The sequence below is a fragment of the Numenius arquata genome, chromosome 3 (genome assembly GCF_964106895.1).
Source record: "Numenius arquata chromosome 3, bNumArq3.hap1.1, whole genome shotgun sequence".
Taxonomy (NCBI): Eukaryota; Metazoa; Chordata; class Aves; order Charadriiformes; family Scolopacidae; genus Numenius; species Numenius arquata.
This window is the reverse complement of record NC_133578.1, coordinates 73365562-73389856: the sequence shown is the minus strand read 5'-3', so window position 1 is coordinate 73389856 and position 24295 is coordinate 73365562.

Genomic DNA, 24295 nt, shown 5'->3' with positions numbered 1-24295 from the left:
GAATGAAGTGAAAGACCAGCACCTTTGAGCCTTGCATTGACTGCAGAGATCTTCCCGGAGCCCTGGGCTGCCCCAAGAAATGTATTGCTTTGACTCTTCTCACAAAACCCATTCCTGTATATTGCACCAGGCTCACAGCACAAAGCTGCCCTCTCTGGGAAGCGTGAAGAGGTGTCAGAGTTTTAGCAGACACCGGTAGGGACGGGGCTGTCACACTGCAGAGTGACTCATGTTGCAGGGTGCTGCTGGCAGGAGCACAGATGTGCAGGAAGCAAAACCTTCGTCAGGCTGAGTAATCCAGGTGAGCACAAGCGCGACACCTGAAGGCGCATACGTGTTGGGTGTGATGCATAAGGTTTTGTAACCCAGTGTGTCTGTACATAGATGATGTCAGGGATCTATGTTATGGCTGGCCCAGTACTTTGAATGTGAACCACACTGTCCCCTGTCATGGAGAAGAGATTTCACTTGCCTGCACCAAGGGAAGTATGCTTGTCCTTCTCCTGCCTCTCTCCCAGAAGCCCTGGGATGCTCTCAATTACCAAATCAAGAAGCCTCTGGTTTTGTTCAGAAGGTTCCTGAGATCATCTTCTGTGAGGGAAGATGGGCTCCGTAGGCTGGCAGACCTCAGAATTCTCTTTACTCTGACTGGATATTAGGAAAAATTTTACACTGAAAGAGTTATTAAGCATTGGAACAAGCTGCCCAGGGAAGTGGTTGAGTCACCATCCCTGGAGGTATTTAAAAGACGAGTAGACCTAGTGGTTAGAGATATGGTTTAGTGATGGTTTTTCTCAGTGTTAGGTTGATGGTTGGACTAGATGATCTGAAAGGTCCCTCCCAACCAAGGCAATTCTATGGCTCTATGATTCCCTTAGGAAGGGCAGAAGTACTCTAAATCCGACCTGATTTTCCAGGACTTTGGACACCTCATTCCTATTAACTTCAGTAAGGAGTATTCATATCCTGTAGGAAGTCTTAAACACAAGGCTCTGACATGTTTTGATTCAGCCCCCTCCCCATACATCAAGTAAAGAAGGGACTATGAAGGGAAAATAAAGGACTTTGGAAAATCTTAAACAAAACCCCAAGCCTCATGAATTCAGAAGACCAAGATCCACCTACAACTTTGACTGTAGGAGAATGATGAAGAGAATAAAATAAGTAATTGTAACGCATATTTTGGAATAAATGGAAAACCCATTAAAAGAACATGGACCACTGTCTAAAATACCAATACAGGCACAGAATAGCTGCCGTGAAAATGCCGCAATAAATGGTCATGGAACCTGAAATGTGCATTGTTAGCAAAATTGCACCTTCATTGAAAACAATGATACAAAATCTCCTTTTGCTGATTTATTTGTAATCTACCTCCAGAGAAACAGGAGCAATGCAAGGTTTTTAGTTTCTTCTAGTCTCTTCTAAGCAATCATCCCAAAGTTAGTATAAAGGTACCAGTTATAAAGTGACATCTAAAAGAAACCGCAGTGCAAAGATCTGTCCTTGTTCACTCATGCGTGACAATCTACCCTGAAAGCCAGAGGCAGCAAAGGAAGTTCTGCTATGGAAAGCTCAAATATTGTCATAAGATCCCATCTTCTGTCCGGCTGCAGGGATGGTTGCACATCTATGAGAGCAACGCAGAGATGAAAACAAGCAGCAATAGCAGGGGATGGATGGAAAATCCTAGAGCTGCCACCTACATCCCTGTGTCATCACGCTGTGATTCATCTCGGTTACACAAGGTTTGCTGTAGGAAAATCTGGGATATGCTGAGCTCCACTGACTCCCCTCGCAAACCTTGTAGAGCTGTACACGATGAAGAGTACCTGAACTGCCGTCACTTGGTCTCCGTTGGCTTCCAGCTCGTGTTTGCTACTTTTTGCCTTTTGTTCTGTTCACAGTGAGGAATGTTCATAGAAACACAAATTCAAAGGAAATGCCGAGGGAGTAGCTGCCTGCTGTGGAAATGCATGTGGAGGTCATTTCTGAATATCCGCAAAGGAGAGCTAGTTCAGGATTAACTTCTCCAGCCAAAGAAGATAAACTTGACTTGTGATTCATGTGTCCAACCAAAACTGTCAGCACAGTTCAGTTTAACCCATCTGCCATGAGCTGCTGATGGATAATTGATAAGCCATGACTTACTGAAAAAGGATGATATGAGAAATACAAAATAAATGTGATAATAATACCAACCTGCTCTGTTAGCTCCTGAAGAAGAGATTGCATTTGTTGAACAGATTTCAATACATCACTTCTCACACTGGTACTGAAGGGCAGCTGTTACAGGATACACATCTCCATAGGGGTCTGGGCAACTGTGATGTTATTATACAGTGGAACTAACCTACCTTTAACCTCTGCTGGCTGAGAAGGATGTCCAGCTCCCTGATGCCATCCCTGACCTCGGCATGCATCCTACAACTTCCATTTCACCTCATTTCTATGTCCCTGACCCACACTGTGTCAGTCCAGGCAGCTAAACCAGCGCAGAGTCCTCCAGGTTTAATGCCACAGAAGGATTTTTGCTGGTGTGGTTCCCAGCGCCAGCGTGCAGCAGGATCAGCACAACAGACATAGCCTGGTGAGCCTGACCATTCTTTTCCAACAACAGCTACCCATTAATTAGGATCAAAAATAGGATAAAATCTCATTCTCAGCCTCCTCATACCACCATGCCATGCAGAGAACAACAGCGGATGCCAGGGAAGAAGCAAAGGGCAGAAAGAAACATGCAGTCATGAATGACCGTGAGAATGAATTTCTGCCATAAAATATGGCTCATAATAGGAAATATCTGAGCACCATCTCCAAACCTTGTCCTCTAGCAGTTTATCTTAAAAGTGTTAGTTATGGTTTAACATGACCTGCAAGTACGCGGATGCTTCACAGCACAGAGTGACAGGCAGGGCTGCAGACCTGGGGAATTTGTAATCTAATTAACGCTAGAGAGCACGAGGGCCGCCGCTGATAAAAGAGAAATGGAAGGGCACGGGGTGAAGCTCCTGATTGCAGCAAGTACCAGCGTGTGGCTTCCTCGGGGGCACAATGAAGTGATTTTCTAGACAGGGAGGAGGGATAGCCTCCAGTGTCCGGCAGCGAAGGGACAGGGGGAATATCTGGACCATGCTGTTTTGAAGTTTTCTGGAAGTTTTTCCTATTGATTCGCCCCGTGGAGATAATGTGTGGAAAGGGTGGTTGTTAGGAAGGGATCTGAAGGAAAAAGGGCTGGAGCGCTCTCCCCACTCTCAGCGTGGCCTTGCGCTGCTGCAGGCGTTGATGCAGAAAGCCACCGTACCGAATTAGTGGGCAGAAATCGAGGGTGACAGGGACACATCTGCTGCCTGAAAAACTGACCTGGAGGGACAGAGAGGGCTGTGAGCAGCTGGATGTGTGAGCATGTATCATATCGATTAGTGAACGGGCTCCTATAACGGTCAGAATTACACGCGGTGTCAATACAAGTTACAGAGAGGCATTTCAATGAAGAGAAAAAACAATAACAAAAAGACCTTCCTGTTCTTTAGAAAGACGTGGGGGAAAGGGTTATTTCCAAATCGCTGCCCACACTGAGTCTTGTTGTTCACATAAATGAGCTTGGCCTGAAACAGAAAGTTCAGGAGCTGCCAATGGCAAAGCCAGCCACGGATATGAGCTCATGAGAGGGTGCCAGTTCCTCGGAGTTAGGCTGGTCCCGTCACGGATGGGAAAGGTCTAAAGAAAAGCCAGGGTGTGGGAAGAAGGTGCATTGTGTGACCTGCTTCCATCAGACATGGTGCTGAGCCAGGGGCTTTGCGTGGTGATAAAGAACACCTCTGGGGGAGCAAAGCTGCCTGATCATATGTGTAACAGACATCATGCGTCCTTTAAATGCTGCATCTGCCTCCGCTGCCTGCTGGATCAGTGGTGTTTTCTGCTCCAAGCGGTGCAGCAGGAGACCACTCGATTCAGATACACTTTTCCATTCAAGTCATCCCACAAAACAGGAGGATTGCTGTCATTCCCAGAGATGACACTGAAATTCCAGTAAACCTACTAACCCATATTCCAAGAGAAACTGTTCAGGTTTCTCCTGTCTACCGTTAGGCATTACTAGGAATAATCATGTTAGGAATAATTATTGCTTCACACTTGCATATCTCCGCTCATACAGCATTCCCAAGGTGTATGTGTTTATCGTAGTTACCCAGTCTATGTTCCTCCATTTTGGCTCTTAAATAAGCTGTTATATATTGACAGCCTCTAAACTGAACCCAGAAGTGTTTACTGGACTGAAAAAGACATCACCAGATGGCTCCCATATCAGCCTAGAAGGATTTCTGTTCTTCAACAGGCACTAAATGTGGCTGAAAAATCAGCAGGCTGTAGAGTGTCTGCATAGTCAAATCACCTCTAAGAGGCTTTGTAATTGCATTCACTTCTGCCGTGCGGGAAAATGAGGATAATAATCTCAACATATTACACTTAAACTGGGGCTAGACTCCGTATACAGTGGTAATAAGAAACACAGGCTGAGGTTTTAAAGGCAGCTAGTGGAGCTTAGCACTTTGCTCAGTGGTAAAGGAGATGCCAAGCTACCTTAGTTCACTTAAGAATCACGGCCATGAACTCCTGAGTTTCCCGAAGTCCCCAGTGATGGGGGATCACAGTTTTCAGATGGTGTGAAAGGGTTCAGTTCTGAGAAGTCCAGTCTTACGCTCTCTCTAAGCATGAGGCTGACATGGTGATCTTAGGGTGAGAATCTAATAGACTACACATACGAAAATTGTAGGCATTTTTTGGACATTCAGACCAAAAATTGTTATTTTATTAGTCACTGGTTTTAAGGTTACAGTATTCTTTCTGATACTGTAGCTTTGGTGATCCTTAAGGTATTTTGTTTCGTCTTGCTTTGCTTCACTTTCATTTCTAGCTTTCATTTTCTGGCTCTGTGCACATGAATTATGCTGAGGGGTTTTCTAACAGTTGCCCATACTATCTACCAAAAACTCTTGAACACATTTCCATGAACATCTTCTCTGTGTATTGAGTTCTTTTCAACAAAACCTGAAAAAGACCCAGCCTTCTCCTATCTTTTGTCTTTTTTTTTTCACTGCACTGGAGACAGTGGCTGGTGGATAAGTCAGTGAGTAGATAAGTCAGTGAGTAGATAAGTCAGTGAGTAGATAAGTCACTCCACTGGGTTTCACTTTCCCTTTATGCTGTAGGCTGGCAAACACTTTTTCTGACTATTATGCCAATTCGAGCAATCTCAACATCTCCTCATGCTGCCCGCTCAGTCACGCCAGTATGACTTTCCATGGGCTGCCCAGTATCTCCTGCAGGGATCAATCTGGGATAATAATAACCTGACTCCCTTTTTTTCTCAAAGCCCTTTTAACTCTTGTTGAGTCTACTTAGCTCAGCGCTACCACTGAAAAATTGCACGCCGGACTGCACCAAAAGGGAATACATTTGGAAGCTGGTTTCAAATTACTTTTGCGAGTCAACCAGCCATGTCGTTGTATAGAAATTCAGTGCAAAGTCTAATGTACTCATTTATCATCAAGCTCAGATCAGAGGATGTGCAAACTTTCACTCTTTAGCTGTAGCCAACAACCTGGTTTTATGTGTCAGAGCAAAAACTTACAAAACCTTCAGCAAAATTGGTCCCACCACGGATTCAAAAGCCCACTGAGGGATGCTGAAGTCCTTCTGCAGTCCCTGGGGAGAACAAGGCTCTTGTTGTCTTGTACAGACAACATAACACCACAAACACCGACCAGGGGGTTGAATGGAGTGAACCAACAGGAAACACAACACAGGCTGCAGATTGGATCCCTTCTGTCAGCCTAGCTTTCGAAGCCTTCTTCTTGGGCTTAGCACTGTGGGAAGCGGTGCGGTATTCACTAAACCCATCCTTAGCTGGTTTGTCACTCAAAGTGCCCTCTCTGGTCTTCAGTTAGGGACATTCAGAGGAATTCTGAAGACTTCACATCAGACAAAGACACTGAGGATATGATTCATCTCACCTCACTTTAGCAGTCCACAAAATGCAAGGTTGAGTAATCATGAGTACCATATGAGTACCATATGGGATATTCTGTGTCACCTGAGACCTCTATACAGGGCTGGCAGATGTGACGCTGAACATACTGGAGGCCTGCGCATTCTGCAACGGCAGCCAGCACCGCTCTTGTCACCATTGTTAAAGCAACTAACGTCACCCAAGAAGTCTACATCAGAACTAATGGTCCGGGTATTCGTCATGGTTAGGAGAGGTTTAATCATCGGTGTGAAGTGTAGGGTATCATTCACCCAAACAAATGCAGGTGTCTTCTTCAGGAGATTAATTACACCCTGTGTTCAGCTGACTGGTGCCTCTTACCCTGCTGGTTACAAAGGTGACCTGAGTGAGTTCTCAGGACCCACGTGTAGATCCACCTCTATTCAAATGAATCCCATACCCAAGAGTTTTCAGGACATGATACCTGCTTAGGCAGGGTGGGCTGGACTACGACTGTGCCAGGATCATTTCTTTAACCAAGAAGAATTTGTTGGCTCAATCCTTTGGACTTTCCAGTTGACAGACTATCACCAGCTGTGAATGCAATAAAAATGGGTGTTTCTTGTAATGGTCTTCAAAGCATTTGACAAAGACCGCTAAAAAGACAGTGCCTTGTTCTAAAATAGTTAATTGAACTGGTTTTCAAATTACTGGGCCCAGTGTAGGATGCTCTGAGGCCTTTTCTCCTTGGATGTCAGTGGAGAGGGTCATCTTGGCCCTTTATGACTGTTGGTGGCTGTTACCTGACTGCTGCCAGCCCAGTCCCACCGAAAAAAACTGTGATATCCACCACAGAAGGTCAGGATTCCTTCTTACAGCCTTGTCTGTGGAGCTTCAACAAAGCCTGCAGAGAAAAACAGCTGGTGGTGCAGGGGCTACTTCTGACTCATGCCAGTCCGACTTTGACAGTGGTCCTCTCCGTGGTTTTCACATTTTCACATCTCCTTATATGCTCATTTTCTCATCTGTACCATGCAAAAGACAACGGGATCTCCCAACGCTCAGAAACTTTCCATCACAGTTACCTGGAGCTGCACTCCAAGCACTAGCTCTTAACTAAAAGGTTTCCAACCACTGAGCTTTCTGTTGCCCAACACTTCCTTCAAGCTACTTGGACCTTTCTGCATAAACCAGATTGTAAGTCCCTGCCCAGAACAAGTTGACTATTATTACCCAGCCTGCATCATTCGTTTGCTGGGCTCATTTGAGACAAATCAAATAAATGGGTACTGCCTCATGCTCCCTGCAACTTAAATTAGAAAGAATAGACCACAAGAACAACTGCGGCGGTAGGAGAAGTGACTATAAATAAGGAAAGGAAAACGTTTCTCTTAGAAACCTTTGTTCCACAGAGGGAAATTGTAAAAGTAGCGCAGGATATTTTTGTTGCTGCTTTTTTAATTTGAAATTTCATCTCTGGAAGCATTTACAGACGTAGAGTGTTGTGCAGTGTTTTTGCTGCAGTATGGTGATTGCTAAGATTAGCACAGTAACAGATCTTTTCAGAGTAAATTGCATATAATTAATAGGAAGCAGGAGGGAAAGGGAATAATTGTACTTTAATCTAAATGCAAGTTCAGTTCTCCCAGAAGATGGAACCGGCGCTAAGGCCACGCTAAAGAGAGGCCCTTCCCGTTCCTTTCAGCTGGGTAATGAACAACAATTATATGCCCATGTTGCAAATTCTCATTTCCAATTTGAGATGGAGTTTTACCGAAGTGCGAGGTTGTTCAGAGCTGGAATTTGTTTCAGGTCCTTCCTAGCAAGGTTGGAGATTATTGCTTTGTGCTTCTGGCTCGTCTCCCATCCAATGTCAAAACATGTTAAAAACATTAAAACAGTGTTTCCTTGTGAAGGAGCTATTTAAAACCCATGCAATACAACTTACATGTTGGAGCGGGTCCAGAGGAGGCCACAAGGATGATCCGAGGGCTGGAGCACCTCTGCTGTGAGGACAGGCTGAGAGAGTTGGGGTTGTTCAGCCTGGAGAAGAGAAGGCTCTGGGGAGACCTCACAGCGGCCTTCCAGTACTTAAAGGGGGCTACAGGAAAGCTGGGGAGGGACTTTTTACAAGGGCATGTAGTGATAGGATGAGGGGTAATGGTTTTACACTGGAAGAGGGGAGATTTAGATTAGATATTAGGAAGAAATTCTTCACTGTGAGGGTGGTGAGACACTGGCTCAGGTTGCCCAGAGAAGCTGTGGCTGCCCCATCCCTGGAGGTGTTCAAGGCCAGGCTGGATGGGGCTTTGAGCAACCTGGTTTAGTGGGAGGTGTCCCTGCCCAGGGCAGGGGGGTTGGAACTGGATGGTCTCTAACATCCCTTCCAAGTCTAACCATTTTATGATTCTATGACTTCATTGGTAATCTAAACACAGCTTCAGTTGATCATTTCTGAAGCAAGACCTCAATGTCCTGTAGAAGGAAAGAGCAATTCCCCTCCAGGCGGACACACAGCGAATAAGCACCAGGACAAAAACTCCTACACTCCAGACAGAGTCTCTATGTATTACAAAACCTGTGACACCTCACCAGAGGGGATCTCACATCTCGTTTCAACATGAGTAATTACAGCCTTCTCCCCAAACTCTTTTGGAGCTCATGGTCCATAGGGGTCCTGTGCTGAAGCCACATGTCTTCACGATGAGCTCCCGTCTTCCATCCCACTGAAGCAACCAAATTTCCCAGTGGGTCATTGCGTGCGGCAATAAGGAGGGACAAGTCCACACACCTGCTTGACTCAAAGCGTTTCTCAGCTCTTCACTTCACACAGACATTCCTCCTTGAAGACATTACAGCATCACAATATTGCCAGATTCACAGCGCAATAAAAGTACTGAAATAAATCACTGCAGCCAGGGTTTCGCTTAGCTGCTGTTATTAATCATTAGCAATAGCTATTGCTAATTAATGTCATTACACATCATGACTATTAATCATAATCTGCTGATGCACGACATATTGTCTCTAGTAGATAAGGAAGAAGGAAAAAGCGAGCAAGCAACAACCAAACTTGAAAATTATGATGGGCGGCGTCTGCAAATCCACATCGCAGGCTTCGTGCTAAAAAGGAAGCCAACGTCCCTGCCTCGGTGACTGCATCTCAACTGTGTTTAAGCGATGCCACTTGTCACATATACCCACACAACCACCAAAACTGGGCATACGGCTTTAAAATATTATCTCGTGTATGACATTTTTTGATGATACAAAGCTCTTTTGATGATAAGAAGCTCTTAACCATGTGGAATGAGATTCCAATTAAACTACTTGTCTCTTCCATAGTGCTACACTGCTCCCTGCACCCCTTCCAGGGCCCCCCCATGCTGTTATCTTCTCATCAAGGTCTTTCAGAAAGAGTTAAACTGCTCAGTTAAAGTACAAGCTGTTAGACTGTATGCAAAAATCACCGAGAAAATGCCCATGACCTTTGTTAGGTAGAAGGTGTGATGAGCTGACCCTAAAGACCTTTTGGTCCATGAAGTCCACAAAATGCTACGGTGCAGCAAATTATGTGACATCAGAAGTGCTGGGTCATTAGGATTTGTTTGTCATTAGGATTTAAATCCTCATTAATCACTTTTTTTTTTTCTCGTAAGGAAGGAAAGGGATATTTCCTTCGTTTTATAATTTAATCTCAAGTGGAAATTTAAATGCAGGTGTCTGAAGGTGAAATGCGAGAGTGGAATCAATTCTGTAGCTCACAAAATTGATTTGCCCCAGACCTGAATTTGTAATATATCCCCTTAAGCAGGCAGTTGGGAGCTTCAAGCACTCCAGCACGGCTGCTTTCCCCGCAGCACAGGAGAGAGCTCACACACAGCCTTCGGCTACCTGCCTTCCTACTGATGGACGTGGACGTTGCCTGCTCAGAAATGAAACCTCTAAGCAGGAAGTTATTGGCGGTGGTTTAAACAGAAATTCACGGCAAGAGCAACCTCACAAAGGCACGGTGCAAAGAACGGGACGAATCTGCTGGATTTTGGTTCGCAGACTCAGGGATAATGAGGTGCCAAGGACGCCTGTACGGAGGAGAAGGTGTCAGTGCTCCGAAACAAAAGTATTTCTGACGCACGTTCAGATGGCCACGGCTCCATCTGCTATGGGAGAAAGGGCTGTTGGTCACAGTGGTGAGCTCATTAAAATGAGATCAATAGAGATTTAATCTAACGCTGAGGATTATTCGAAGTGGAATGCTCAATTAAGTGTAGAGGCAAAAAAAAAAAGTAACACATCAAATGAATTGCCAGCTGATTCCCCTGCTTTATTTGGAATTTAGCCCAATATCGAGGAGTGCTAAGCTAAGGCAGAGCTGTGGAAAGTAGCTGATGCTGGGGGATAGCGATCAGCCAACGCAAGTTAAATGTGCCACATCATTGCTCACAAATTTTGCAACAAGCTCCGCAGGTACGTAGCCATTTGGTTAGGGTTATATACCTGCCAATTTCTCCTGCTATTCACACCGGTGGCTGTAAGAATATCTGAAAGCTGCTAAAAGGCGAGGATTTGCAAATATAGGATTTACCACGGCTCTTGGAAAATTGGAAGAGTTAAGTGCGATGAGTGCTACACAACTTGCCTTTTCTTTGCAGTTCTTCTTTAATCCTGACCATTTCTCCCTCCCTCGTCTTCCACCCCCAAAATCAAACCCGCTGCCGCCTCCCCAGCTCCCTCACCTCTCCAAGCAGCGGCCACACACAGGGACAAAGAGGATTCTGTTTCGAATGAAACATTTTATTCTGGAGGCAGGAAAACGCAGTACCAGGCAGTAAGCCAAGAAGTGAGAAAAGAGAAACATATTCATTAATTAAAACAAGCATCGCTTGCTTTGAACTAATAAAATCATGTTCAAAAAAAAATTTTTGGAGCGATGAGTTCTCTGCCTCTTGAAGAGAAGAACATGCTCCAGCCCAACCAGAGGCAGCGGCTCAGCAAGCGCCTGCGTTGCTGCAGGAGGGGAGGGAGAGGCAGCGCCAGATGCATTCCCCAAACTTGCTAATTGGCAGGCACAGGGCCCCGTGCCGCTTACAGAGAGGAGAATTAATCTTAACATGAACAGCTATGTGGCCTGTTGGCACAATATCACAGCATTTTTATATATTTTTTTTTTTTCCCCAGCAAGTAGCATTTAATCTTTGCCCAGACATTTCAAGGCAGAGCTGTCTTATTTCTCCCATTATGGCAGGACACCTTCCCACGCTATTCCCTAAACTCAGAATTTTTGGGAGCCCAGCAGGATGAGGTCCAGCCGATCGCAACCTCCCTCACACATCTTGTTCTTCTCTTCCTCTAAGAGCCTCACCATCCCTAAGGCTTATGATTGCCTCTGAGAAGTTCAGCGATTTGCCATCCTGACTAGTTCGCCCACAGAGCTCCCACGCTCTGCCCCCCTCTTCATCACCAGAGAGGTTAAAAAACATCCCGAGGCTGCACTTTTTGTTAACAGAGTATGAAGAAATGCTGCTTCTGAGGCTCTCCACATTGCTCTATGTGGACTGAGGAAGGCCAAGCCACACAGTTATCTTCTGCTGCCTGTTACCACCTACCCGTGGCACTATTTATCACTACTGTTATCGCTATTTATCACTATTGTTATCGCTATTTATCACTATTATTATCATCTCTATTTATCTGCGGTCCAGGGTACACAGCAGGAATCTTCCTCCTGCTGTTCAGCACACTAAAGAAGGGGGATGTTTTATACAGTGGTTCAAGATGGACTCTGGAGGGTGGGAAACCATGAGCCAAGGGAGTTAAAATACCAAGTGGCACCTGTGGCTATAGATTTCTCAAAAAACTGACTTTGGTGTGTTTTGTTGCAATTACCCACCACGTGGGAGCAGTGGTTTTGTGGGGCTCCCAGCAGCAATCCCTCTGCTCTCTGTTCTTCTGCTTCTGCAAAGCTTTTCCAGGGCTTTCTGCCCTGCCTTTTTGAACTCAGAGGGACAAGAGCCGCACTGGTACTGGGGGGGTTCCATTACCCCATCTGGCCCCAAACTGGGGCAAAATGCCTGTAGTATTTGTAGCCTCTCCTGTCATTGCCCTCGGGAGCCTCCCAACTGATCCCACAGACAACAAACTGTATAGTCCCATGCTTATAATGCAGAAGAGCACTCTGAGGGTCACTCCCCATCCATGCCTCTGTAGAAAACTGGCAGAACAACACAAAAAAAAGAGCCACTTCAGGATGAAACAGAGAGATTTGATGGAAATTTCCTCCAAAGTCTCCTCCTATGTTTGTACAGAGGAAGAGCATCCTGCAGGACGCACCGGGGGACGTGGGGTACAGCATCCTGGCTTGTCCCACCACTGCCTGTGTCTGCGGGACCTGCTGAGCCTCAAAGGGAGCCATCAGGGACTGTGCATCTACCAAAAGAGCCTCCTGGCTCCCCAACAGAGGCAAAACACCTCCCCTCCAACGCTTCTGGTGTCAGCACATTGTCGATAAAATCTGGGTTAAAAGCTCCAGATAAGAGTGGCATTTGAAATGCAAAAAACTCTGTATCATGGAGTCTAACTTCTTTGACCCCACGACAAACACACTTGGGACCCTGTCAGGTGTGATGCTTTCTGTGGCATGAATAGATGTACGAAGGGAGTTTGGTGGGAACTACCACGGGGTGCGAAGCAGAAACATTTGAGGGACTCGCTATTTTAGTGATGGTGAGTACAAAACCCAGAAGTGCTTTAACTTTGTACAAATACAGCGGTTAAATACAGAGCAAACAGCATTCACTGGAGAGAATGGTGACTGATGAGAAAAAAAAAAACCCCACGGTGATTTATATATAGCATAGATCTGTATGCTTGGCGTTTTCACAGTCATAAATTCTAGAAGACCTTCTATAATGTTCTGGCAGTGTTTTGTCTCGGGGTTATTTTGAGGCTATTCGAAAAGACAGAGCGTGCCCAACTTCGGTGAAACTCGATGTGGAGTTGCTGGTGCGATTCCAACCCGACCACGCCGTCACCTTGCGGTGGCCAAAAGGGAAATGGCACCAGCCCCACCGCCTGCGTGCCAGCTGTCAAGTGCCAGGATCGATACCTTCATAAAGAAATACCGGTCAACGTTGTGACCCAACACTCCCGTTGAGAAGCCAAGCTGCATCTAATGCTTCCGCTCGCTGTGTCCTTGCTATAGCCAGCATCAGGAGAAGCTTTAGAATATGAAGATATAAATGCCCAGGCCAGATGTTTTCAAGGAGAAGAGCAAGAAGAAGTATTCAGCTGGGAACTGGGGCAGAAGCTGGCATGTCTCTGCAGCCCCAAGCACCCTGCGTTGTCCCTAGTCATGCGATTATTTAAAAACAAGCAACTTTTTGCAATTATTTGCTGGCACTGCATGAAAAGCAATGCCCCCTTCAATTCTTTCTTTCTGGACGTTTTATTGAAACCAGGCAGACAAAAAAAAATGTTGTTCTATTGGAAACAGGACACGAGGACAGTTTTCGCCTGTGTGGCAATTTTCTCCTTGCAATCTGCTCCCAGCGACAGGCCTGTTCTTCTCCAGGACTTGAACAATAAACGTCTCAAACAAAGGCGGGTCGCACAGCTGGAGAAAGGATGCTCGAGGTCAGGGCTCCTTCCTTAACCTCCTGTAAGGTCAGGAAGACGGGTTGTGCCGGTCCCAATTTCCTGGGTGAGGCTCCCGCAGCCTGTGGGAGCTGCTTCGTCAAGCCCAGGAGGTGAAGGAGATACAAGATGGGCTTCACAGTGCTCTTAGAGCTTTGGGGTTCAGCCCCTGCTGCAGAGAGACTGTCTCCACCAAGGTCCATGCCAATCCTGGGCTGAGCGGCTCCCTCCATCACTCTGATCTGACTCTTCTACTTCAAAAGGTAATTTTCTCAGCTTGCAGTCATTTTTAAGCCACAATTTCAGACTTCTTGGCTTGGGGGGGCTTTTTTAATAACATTTTCTCAGCCCGCTCCATCCATTTAGGTAAACACACACACAGAGAAATACACAAATATATATTTTGCGTGCAGCTCTGTACAGTGCTGTAAAATAACACTTTTATTTTCCCTTTGGACTCCATGCCCCTCTGTAACACGGAAAACCCATTTCTTTCCTCACTGGATACTGAGTGGATAAATACATTAAATACTATGAAGCAGGTTGACCTGGTTTTTTTCCCAGTCAGGGCATCAACGTATGTGCACCACAGCCGGACTCGGGAAAACTAGTGAACCGCGTAACCCGTGGAGAGATTGAAATGAACTAATGCTCAACTCATACCAACCACGTAGTTATTCAAAACTCAGGATGTTAAAGAAATCGATGACAGAGCCAGGTAAAATTGGCACGATCCAGTGTATTTGTGTACAGAAACTCCTATTTTCCCTGGCAAGGCAAGACACAAGTGGCAGGGACTATCTTTGCTCTCTCTGGTTTTATTCTCTCCCTGCCACTCCCTGCCAAAATGCCTTTTTTTGTTGGAAATGTTGTCTCGTCTGTCCCAGAGGCGGTGCTTTGTGCTTTCCTGCTGCCTCCTCTAGCTGCTCTGGAGCCTTTCTGCCTGCACTTTCCAGCCGCAGAGATTTTTATAGAATAGTAGTGAGCAAAACCCCCAAACCAGCCACCGCAAGCAGAGACATCTCCTTCTGCCTTGTAACTTGTGCGTGTGAAGTTTCCCTTCTGCAAACCCTGCCGCCCAAGGCTGATGCGCTCTGACCACAGCTTCCCATCCCGTGTGCTTTCCCATCACGCTTTCACCGGTGATGGGCGCTTGCAAAGCCAACAGAGACGCTTTCCCTTGGACGTAAGTTTGAGTTAATTATAGAGGATCTTCTCTTTTCATTCTGACTGTACAATTGACATGGTGGGACTCTGACTTGCAGATCTAGTTTTCTCTGAGCATTAAATCACAGAATGGTTAGAGTTGGAAGGGACGTTAAAGATCACCCAGTTCCACCCCCCCTGCCATGGGCAGGGACACCTCCCACCAGACCAGGCTGCTCAAAGCCCCATCCAGCCTGGCCTTGAACACCTCCAGGGATGGGGCAGCCACAGCTTCTCTGGGCAACCTGGGCCAGTGTCTCACCACTCCCACAGGAAAGAAAGGAAATCTCAATGCGCTTGTCATTTAAAAAAGCATCTCTGGAGCATCATCCTGCAGTTGATCCAGCTGGGAGGGATATGGAGATGCCCATGTCTTTGTCCCTGGCAAAGAGGCGGATTGGGCTCCTCACCTGCAGCACTGTTTGATATAAATATCCATTTTGTGGCAGCAGAAGCCACCTACAAGCACAGGAGGGGCTCCATCCCAGCTCAGGACTCCCTCCTCTCCTCTTACACTTATATTCAACTGGAGGCCAAACTGTACGTATCCCATTCCCAGAGAATTGCTACCACAAAACCATGTTCATTTTTCTTCCACTAGGTTTGCAAGTGGGATATTTCGGTTCTTTTCCTAATTCAGAATATTTAATGTATTTTTACTCTGGTGACAGAAAGGAGTTAACTATTGCCCTTACGTCAGAAAGCAACTCAGCACCTAGTGGGTTTGACCCACGTTAGTACGTTCTGGTAACTCAACTGTGTGAAGAGTGGAAGAGAAATATGGAATCATTGAGCAAAAAAATCACCCTTGCCTTCAAGGATGGCTTCCCAGTGGCTCTTTTCGATAGCCCCAAAGCAGATGGCACCTGAGAGGGCAAGCACGGGGCTTATTTTTGGCTTCCCAGTGGCTCTTTTTGATAGCCCCAAAGCAGGTGGTAGCTGAGAGGGCAAGCACAAGGCTTCATTTCTCTTTACAAAACGGAATGTAAAATGCAGTCACTTATGCTGGTTGGGGGCCGGCTGGTACTGTTTAATTTTTTAATAACCTTCTCGGCTGGAGCCAGCTTCCCCTTTGATGCGGTGCTGGTTTCATTAGTACTCATTCAAGGTGAATACCTGATTAGCTCTGGGGAGCTGAAAGGTTTTTTTTCTTTCCCTTTCTCTTTTCACTTTCATAATACTCGGTACAGACAAAGAGCAGCCATGCCCTTCCCGCGTTAGAAATGTAACAAGCAGTGTTAGGCCAGAATAAGTGATTTTGGGTATGTTTGGCAGTTCAAATGGACTCATTCATGTGGTCATAGGTGAGCTTTTTGTGCAAGGTATTTCCATGTTTTATGGTATTCTCGGTCTTTTGTGACTCTTCTCTCTGTCAAACCCAGGGCAGCTGCAGAATGGCTTGTAACAAATATTTCACTACGCCCGACCACGGTGGCTTTTCTGCATGACGGCCGTGAGGGATCTGTGAACGCACGAGGTCTTACTGGGGGTCTGATTTCTGCACCTGTAGAAATGGAGCTGTGCAGATGGACGAGTTTCAGCAAGATCAAGGCTCTTTCTTCCACTTTTCTGCTGAAATAGACCTATTGACCCACTTGGAAATGGTCCTTCTGAAATGCTAGACAGATCCTAAATGTCTTTTTATCCCTTCTTTCCCCAGGAAAGCAATCTAAAAGGAGACAGGTTATCCAGTATTATATGTGAGATCAAGAGAAGGGCTGCAATTTTGGGGAAAAAAAGATAAGAAAACTTTGGTTACCTGAAAACTCCTAAAAAATAAATTCGTGTTACCGCTTGCAAAAACTTCACAGCTTTCTCTCTTTGATTTCCTTCATGATTCCGAAGACAGAAGACACAGTACTAAGTACTCAGAAGATGTACTTCCCAGAGATGCTACAAGCTGTCGACTGAATTTCAGGCCAGTTTAGACATCGCTCCTGCTCCTTTTCCAGAGTCCATCAATGTGTCATTCTTGGACAAGTTCAATTATTGGTGCAAAGGGAAAGAAACTGTTTTCTCCCGCTTTGGAATAATAATATAATCATAACAGCAAGCACTTAAAAAGCTGTTCTCCACAGGAGGTGCCAACGTGCTCTGTAAAAGACTGTTTTACAGCCAGGGCAACGGGGACACGGGAAGGCAGTGACTTGCCTGTTGCCATTCAGCAGGGCCGAGACAAAGATATGGGTCCCCTGAGGGGGTTGTACTGGCATAGCTAAAGTCAACTCCGCATAAAACCTCCAGCCTTTTCCACAATATTTTGCCATTTTCCCAGTATTTCTGATTTTGAACTTATTTTGTCCCATTCTCCCAGCCTTCTCCTCCTGTCTTCCTCCCCTGTCACTCATTCGGCAAGTAGTTTCTTCAACTTAGGTCCTCATGGAGAACAAGACATTTCCTCCCGCTTCGTGCCGTGTGTTGGGGTAAATCTAAACACGCTCCGCTCTGTCATCAGGTGGCTGGGGCAGACAATTGTATACAATTGTATACTGGGCAATTTGGCAGAACTGGCCATTTTTTAACTTCCTGCTGGGATGCTTGTGTGCTCTCCAGGCAGAGCCAGAATGCAAGGACCACACATTTGCCAGGGCTGGTCGACATGTGGTCCCCATCTATCTAGAAAACAGCAACCAAGAAACAGCAGGAACCAAAGCAATGACCCAACGTACTCATTACATCTTTTCTCTTTCCCTGGTAGAATGACAGGGCTCCAGGACCCAAATTTCCCATCTACTGGCTCCAACCCAGGTTTTGATAGACCATGAGGCTCAACAGAAAAGCAGATAGCCTTTGAATAACGTTCTCCAAGCGTATCTTGCTGGAACCAGCCTCTCCCGGCTCCCTACCGAGCCTGCCGCCTGTGAAAGACAATGCTGCGTCATTCCAGAAAGCTGCACGGAACGCTGAATAGACTTTGTATAATAAAATCCCACCAGTGTCCTTACCAGCTTCTCACAGATTCACAGTTTTGTTCAAGGCAGGAAGAACCACCAGCTTCACTTCCCCGCAGCACAGTCTTCTCCTCTAGCCCTGTTTTCAGCCGAGGAACCTGCTCTTTAATTCACCGCACTGTGCAGAACGGGGCTGGATCTTCATCCAAAGCCACCAAGAGATGGAGAGACCATCACTGGCCGTTTCTCATCTTCCTGTGTTGTCGTGGTTTAACCCCAGTCAGCAGCTAGGACCACGCAGCCCTTCACTCACTCCCTGCCCACAGCCAGTGGGATGGGGAGATGAGGGAGAAAAAGAAAAAAAACTTGTGGGTTAAGATAAAGACAGTTTAATAGAAAAGTAATTGAAGAGAAAAATTATTAAATAATAATAATAATAATAGTAAAATAATACACAAAAAAAGGGATGCAATGCAATTACTCACTATCCGATGATCAATTGCCCAGCCCATCCCAAGCAGTGATCGTGGATTCCTGTCCCCCAGCCAGCCCCATTTATATTTATATATATTTCTTTACTGAGCATGACGTCTGTGGTATGGAACATTCCACTGGCCACCTTGTCCTGTCTATACTCCCTCTCAGTTTCTATGGGAAGCTGAAGTCCTTGACTTAATATAAACATCGCTTAGCAACAACTAAAACAATCTGTGTTATCAACATTATTCTCATCCTAAATCCAAAATACAGCAGCTACTAGGAAGAAAGTTAACTCTATCCCAGCTGAAACCAGGACACATGTTTAATGAAACTCTTAGTTCTCATTTCAGTTTGTCCAGCTTTAAGCTCCCAGCACTGGTTGCTCTCATGGGTTTCTGCCCCAGATTAAAGAGCCTCCAGTTCCCTGGTGCGTCCCCCACAAAGTACATAAGCCCAGATACCAAGTCATTGCTTGGTCTTCTTTTGGATAAACTGAACAGACGGCGCTCCTAAATCTGGCTACGAAGAATTTCTGTTGGGCCTCAGGCTGTCTCTAGTTTCTCCCTCCCACCAACACCAGCTCAGCCCAGTCTTCAACAGTTTCTAAATCTGAACATGCAAACTGGATGCAGCATTTCAGCCACCAATGGCGGAAGCTCACCCCTGCACTGCCCTCCATCCTGTCGCTGGCACGCCTAACTTGGCATCTGTCTGCTTTAAGGTAGATTTTATTCGTCCCAATCGGCTTATTAAGTCATTTATCTCACACTGTGGGACATTCTCCCTTCTTAGCAGGATGGGTTTTTAATCAAAATTGCCCTCTCGCATCAGAGTGAAATGGAGGTGGTTGGTCAGCTGGTGAAATCCTCTTATAGAAAGCCCAACTTCCATTCTTTCATATTCTGCTTCAGTACTGGGAAATTATCCCTTTTGAACTACCCAATATATTCATTACCGCGTCGGTCCGTCCTCTGCCTCTATTGAAGCGGAGTCCCAGCCATATGTTCCTAAGAGACCGTCAGCTTCCAACGCACAGACCGATCTGTCAGAACGAAATCTGAAATACTGTTATCTCGTGTTGGGTGTAATATCTGCTGGGCTAGAAAATGATCACACATCATTTGAGAAACTTCAAAGAGATTTATTTCTGGTTATATGAGACTTCCAGCGTACATCTTGATGATTGAAATCTCCCATTACCCGGCATTTCTTTCCATTTATTACAGATAAAAGCTCCGGGAGCAACTCACCTCTTAACGCAAAGCCATGGTCTGTAATCCCCTTTACAGGCACACGTGCACTCACCCCCCACTACACCCCCTCACTTCCTTAGTTAGAGCTTTAATATCTCTGCGTTTTAACAGCTAAACGGGTCACAGTCCCCTTCCCACTCAGCCTTTTCTCTTGGGCACACAGTACTGTTCATACACAGGTTATAGTCAGCAGTTTTAACGCTCCAGTCATGTAAGTCAGCCTCCTCTCACTCCATTTTGGCAATTATTTCATATGTCTTTTAATTAACGAGCATTTGCAATTCCTGTCTTTTCCCAGATTCCTCAGAAACATGAAGAATGAAGGAGGAAAGTGTTCATAAGGCCACCGAATTTCAAGCCCTGATAATGGAAATTGGACCATTTGCTTGGGCACGTGAGCTGTCTCCATGGATGAAACAAACCACGCATTTTGGTAGGTGTTTTTAGGCAAACAACTGCCCCTGCCCTGCTCTGCCAGGCAGGACGATTGAGGAATGCTACCAAGCATCGTTAATCAGTCATCTGGGGAAAAATAAATCAGATTTATGGAAATAGGATAAAGGTAGAGAGCTGCAGGGGACTCCACAGCATCTGCAGAAGACGTTCAAAGCCAACCGTAGAGCGTCCTGCTCGGAGGAAGGCCCTTTGCCTTTGTTTGGACCTTTGCAGGAAAGGATGTTTATAGGTTGTGTCTTTTAAAGTACACCATGACTGAGTCAGAGGGTGTGTTTACATTTCGGTGTTGGGTGTTTTTAATATCAGCAGAAATGTCCAAAGAATAAATTACAATGGGAAAATAAGGTAAAGCCAATCCTTACTAACTGGTGAGGCCACAACTGGAATACTGCATCCAGTTCTGGGCTCCCCAATTCAAGAGGGACAGGGAACTACTGGAAAGAGTCCAGCGAAGGGCAACGAAGATGATTCAAGGATTGGAGCATCTCCCTGATGAAGAAAGGCTGAGAGAGCTGGGACTCTTTAGCCTGGAGAAGAGAAGGCTGAGGGGAGACCTTATCAATGCTTATAAGTATCTAAAGGGTGGGTCGAAGGAGGAGGGAGCCAGACTCTTTTCAGTGGTTGCCAGTGAGAGGACGAGGGGCAACGGGCACAAGCTGGAACATAGGAGGTTCCACTCAAATATGAGAAGAAACTTCTTCACGGTGAGGGTGCCAGAGCCCTGGAACAGGCTGCCCAGGGAGGGTGTGGAGTCCCCTTCTCTGGAGATTTTCAAGACCCGCCTGGATGCAGCCCTGAGTAACATGCTCTGACATGCTCTGGGCAATCCTGCTTCAGCAGGGGAGTTGGACTAGATGATCTTTATGGTCCCTTCCAACTCTAAAAATATTCAGTGAAATTCAGTGAAAAGCTGGTGGGTGACAGGGCGAGTGTGTCTCTGTCGATACACCCTGTGCAGTGATAGTTGCTCACAGAGCTGAGCACTGGCAGGTCTGTGGGGTTTAGGGATGGAAAGACGCACGCGGTGGTACAAAACTCCACCTTATTGATGGCGGCTTTTTGGTGCAGGCACATGTAAACAGGCCAGGGAGGAGGCGTAGCAGTAATTATTCCAGTAGGAGGAGGGAACCATTCCTGAAATAACCAAAACTTCCTCAAAGACTCCCAAAACACTCTTCATACCCAGAGCGAGAAGAAAATGGGACCAATTCAAACCGGCACCATGTACTGGGATTCTTCTCCCTGGTGGGGAGCGGTTCCCCCTTGGCAGAGCAAAACATCTTAGAGACCCTCAACCAGCCCGGGAAGAGTTAAAATCTCACTGCGATTATTAAGCCCAGACCTAAAGAAAATAAATTCTTTCATATCGAGCCGTGAAACTCAGCACTGTCAGATGCTGACAGAGACACAGAACACCCTCCAACCATCACAACACGGTATTATTCTGGAGTAGATGGTTCCAGGACATTTTGGACCTTGGAGACTGACTCCCCAAAGCAAACCTTGGTGCAAGCAGGAAGGATATCTCCAGTTTTCCCAACTAGCTGCCGAGAGCCTGGACCCAGCTCAAAAGAAGTTGGTCTCGACTTAGCGAAGAGGTTTGCGGGTGTGTGAGACCCAAAGGAGTGGGCAGCAGAAACAGGTGAGAGCATCGGAGGCGAGGTCTTTAAACAAGCCGTCCCAGTGTTTTCATCGGGAGGGTTCTGTTCAAAATTATTTCCTTCTGTTACGTTTGTTTTATTCTGTATTTTTATACACTGCTGGTACGGTGGAGTCCTGCCAAAATTACACGTTAAAACGCCGAAAGGAGGAGAGGCTCTGCCAGAGCCTTTCTGAGTCAGTAGGAGCCAGGAAGCAGGGAAGGCGCAGACACTTCTGCTCGTGCACAAGCTCCAGGCCCAAACTGCTGGCTCCGGAAGCTGGATTTTAGCAAATCAGCTGAATTAAACCCAGAATGGTCCGTCACGGCTTGTAAGCAGGTGCACTTTCACCAAGGATACTAATTTCTCTAGAAATAACGCAGAGAGCGCTGCAGCCTGAAAGCCCAAGACAGTCCAAATCCTTATGTGAGGCACTAACACTCGGAATTAATTTCACACAGAAGACCCTTTTTTTGTTTGTTTTTAACATGAATACTGTCCTTGGCATCCTATAAGACATGCTACATTTCTGGGGGGATAAATGGAGGTTTGTTGCAGCTTTGACTAGTCTCTTGTCAGACACACAACATCTAATTCACTACGGCATTTCTACGGGTCCCACTCTGGTTGGACATACACGCTCCCACCATGACACCACTACGATTTTTTGCTGGGAGGGTTCATATCTTCTTTGATTGATTTATCTCCTGTAAAGCCAAGGAAAAAGGGATGGTCTTGGAAATTGGTGTGTGGCTCAGCCCCAAGGTCGAGGAAATGTATCTTGAGGGACCTTTCCGTTCCTACAGAACGATATAGTGGGGTTTCCCCACCCATCTCTCTCCCTGGGTTCTCTCTCCCCTGGTTCTTTGAGAGCTGGAACTCGATGATCCTTAAGGTCCCTTCCAACCCAAACCATTCTGTGATTCCATGATTCTATGATTCTCATCCCAACCAGCAACAGCCACGTTCAACTCACCAATTATGTGTCTACGTCCAGGCTCGTTTTATGATTTGCCCTTTTAATCAGCGGAGCAAAGCAGGTTCACAAAGGATGCGGTTCATCTCATCTTCAGTTTGGTGTCTGAACCAGCTCGGGTGAACCGCTCTCGGGACGACTCTTTGCTCCCATCAGTGAAAAGGGGAGTCCAGAGGCTTGGATGGAGCTGTTCTCATTGTCGGGGCGGCTTTTAGCTTAGGTCTGAAGGAAAAATGCAGAGACCTTCTGCCCTCCAACCATCCTTGCTGAGCTGGGAAAGAGAGAGTCTCAGGCGCAGCGTATGAAACATTTCCCTTCCCACAGCCTTTTCCTCTCTTGTCGTTGAGAAGATGACATTTATATTCGCATAAAGTTTAGCACAAGGGACCCCCACTCTCATTTCATCCTTGGGCGCCGCTGTAGTAAAAATAATAAACAGTTGAACGCGGCGGTGGGGGTTGGGAACGATGCCAGCTGACATTTAAAGGACGGGCCCGGTTATTTCTTGATGGAAACCAGCATTTACAGAAGGCCTTTCACCCCGAGGTGCTTCACAAATTATAAACATACATCAGCACATCACAGAACGGGCAAAACGGCCGACTTCAAAGTTTCGGCTGGGAAAATCCCACACGCAGCCCGCTGCAGGGAGCCATTCACCTGCCAGATAGCAAAAGGCAAGGCCAAGGGAGGGTTTGCTTCTAGACTCAAGACACGTCCAAGCTGCAGAGCAGACCAAGGGATCATCTTTCTCCTCCCTGGAAATTATTTGGATGGTCTTTGAGTGTCTGCGTTTAAATGACGTTACTCCCTCACTGCCAAAGTTGAAACCATCTATGTTTTGTTGTGTTTCAACATGTTTGCAAGGTCCATGTGATTGTTCACCTTTATTTCCTCTCCAAACAAGCGTCCCTGTTTCCTTCACACGCCCTCGTGCCAACCAGCAGCGCTGCAACACCACACCAGTGCAAAGACCCAGAGGAGAAACTAAAAAGATGAATGTCTGTATAAAAATGACAGCTACAGAAGCCTTAAAAAAGATGATTCAGGAGTTTTAGCTGAGAGTGTGTCAGGGAAATTCATCCGCTGGGATTTGCTTTTACACTTTCTGAAAAGCTCAGAGAGTTGAAGAACCTGGAACTGAGGGTGGAGGCGAGGAACATGCCCTGAAGGTGGGTCTGGAAGGACTTCCAACCACCTGCCCTGAGTGTGCAGCCACCTTCCCTCTAACAGCAAACGTGGGACCAAAAGGGGACCATGCCACACACAAGCTGCATCGCGGACATTTCCCACCATCACTGACCATCCGGCCTTATTTCCATCTATCTTCAGGAGCCTGGATAGGGATCGGCAAATCGATCCTCATGCTCAGGTGAGTGGCATTTACACAGAGAAATCACAGGGTATAAAGTTTGTCTAAAACGCCAACGGTCCAGAAAGAAACTTCAGCATCTAACTGGCATCCTTTCATTTGCATTCACCAGTTTATACTGGGATTTTCTGCTTTCTACAGCTCTCCCTGCCTGTCCCAGCAAAGATCAAGAGGCTTCGGAGCTGGTGGTGAGCGTGGGGGCTCTATAACCAGGACTTTTCTCCTGTGATAGGTAACACAATGCAGGTTCATTCATTCTCATCTGGAGTAGACTGAATCAGCGGATAGGGATAGTCGGAATCAGAATCGGGGATAGTCGAAGGACACCATTACAGTCAGAAGTAAGCGGGGAATAACAAATTAAAGTATTTGGATTTAATTGTCCAAAGGAAAATGC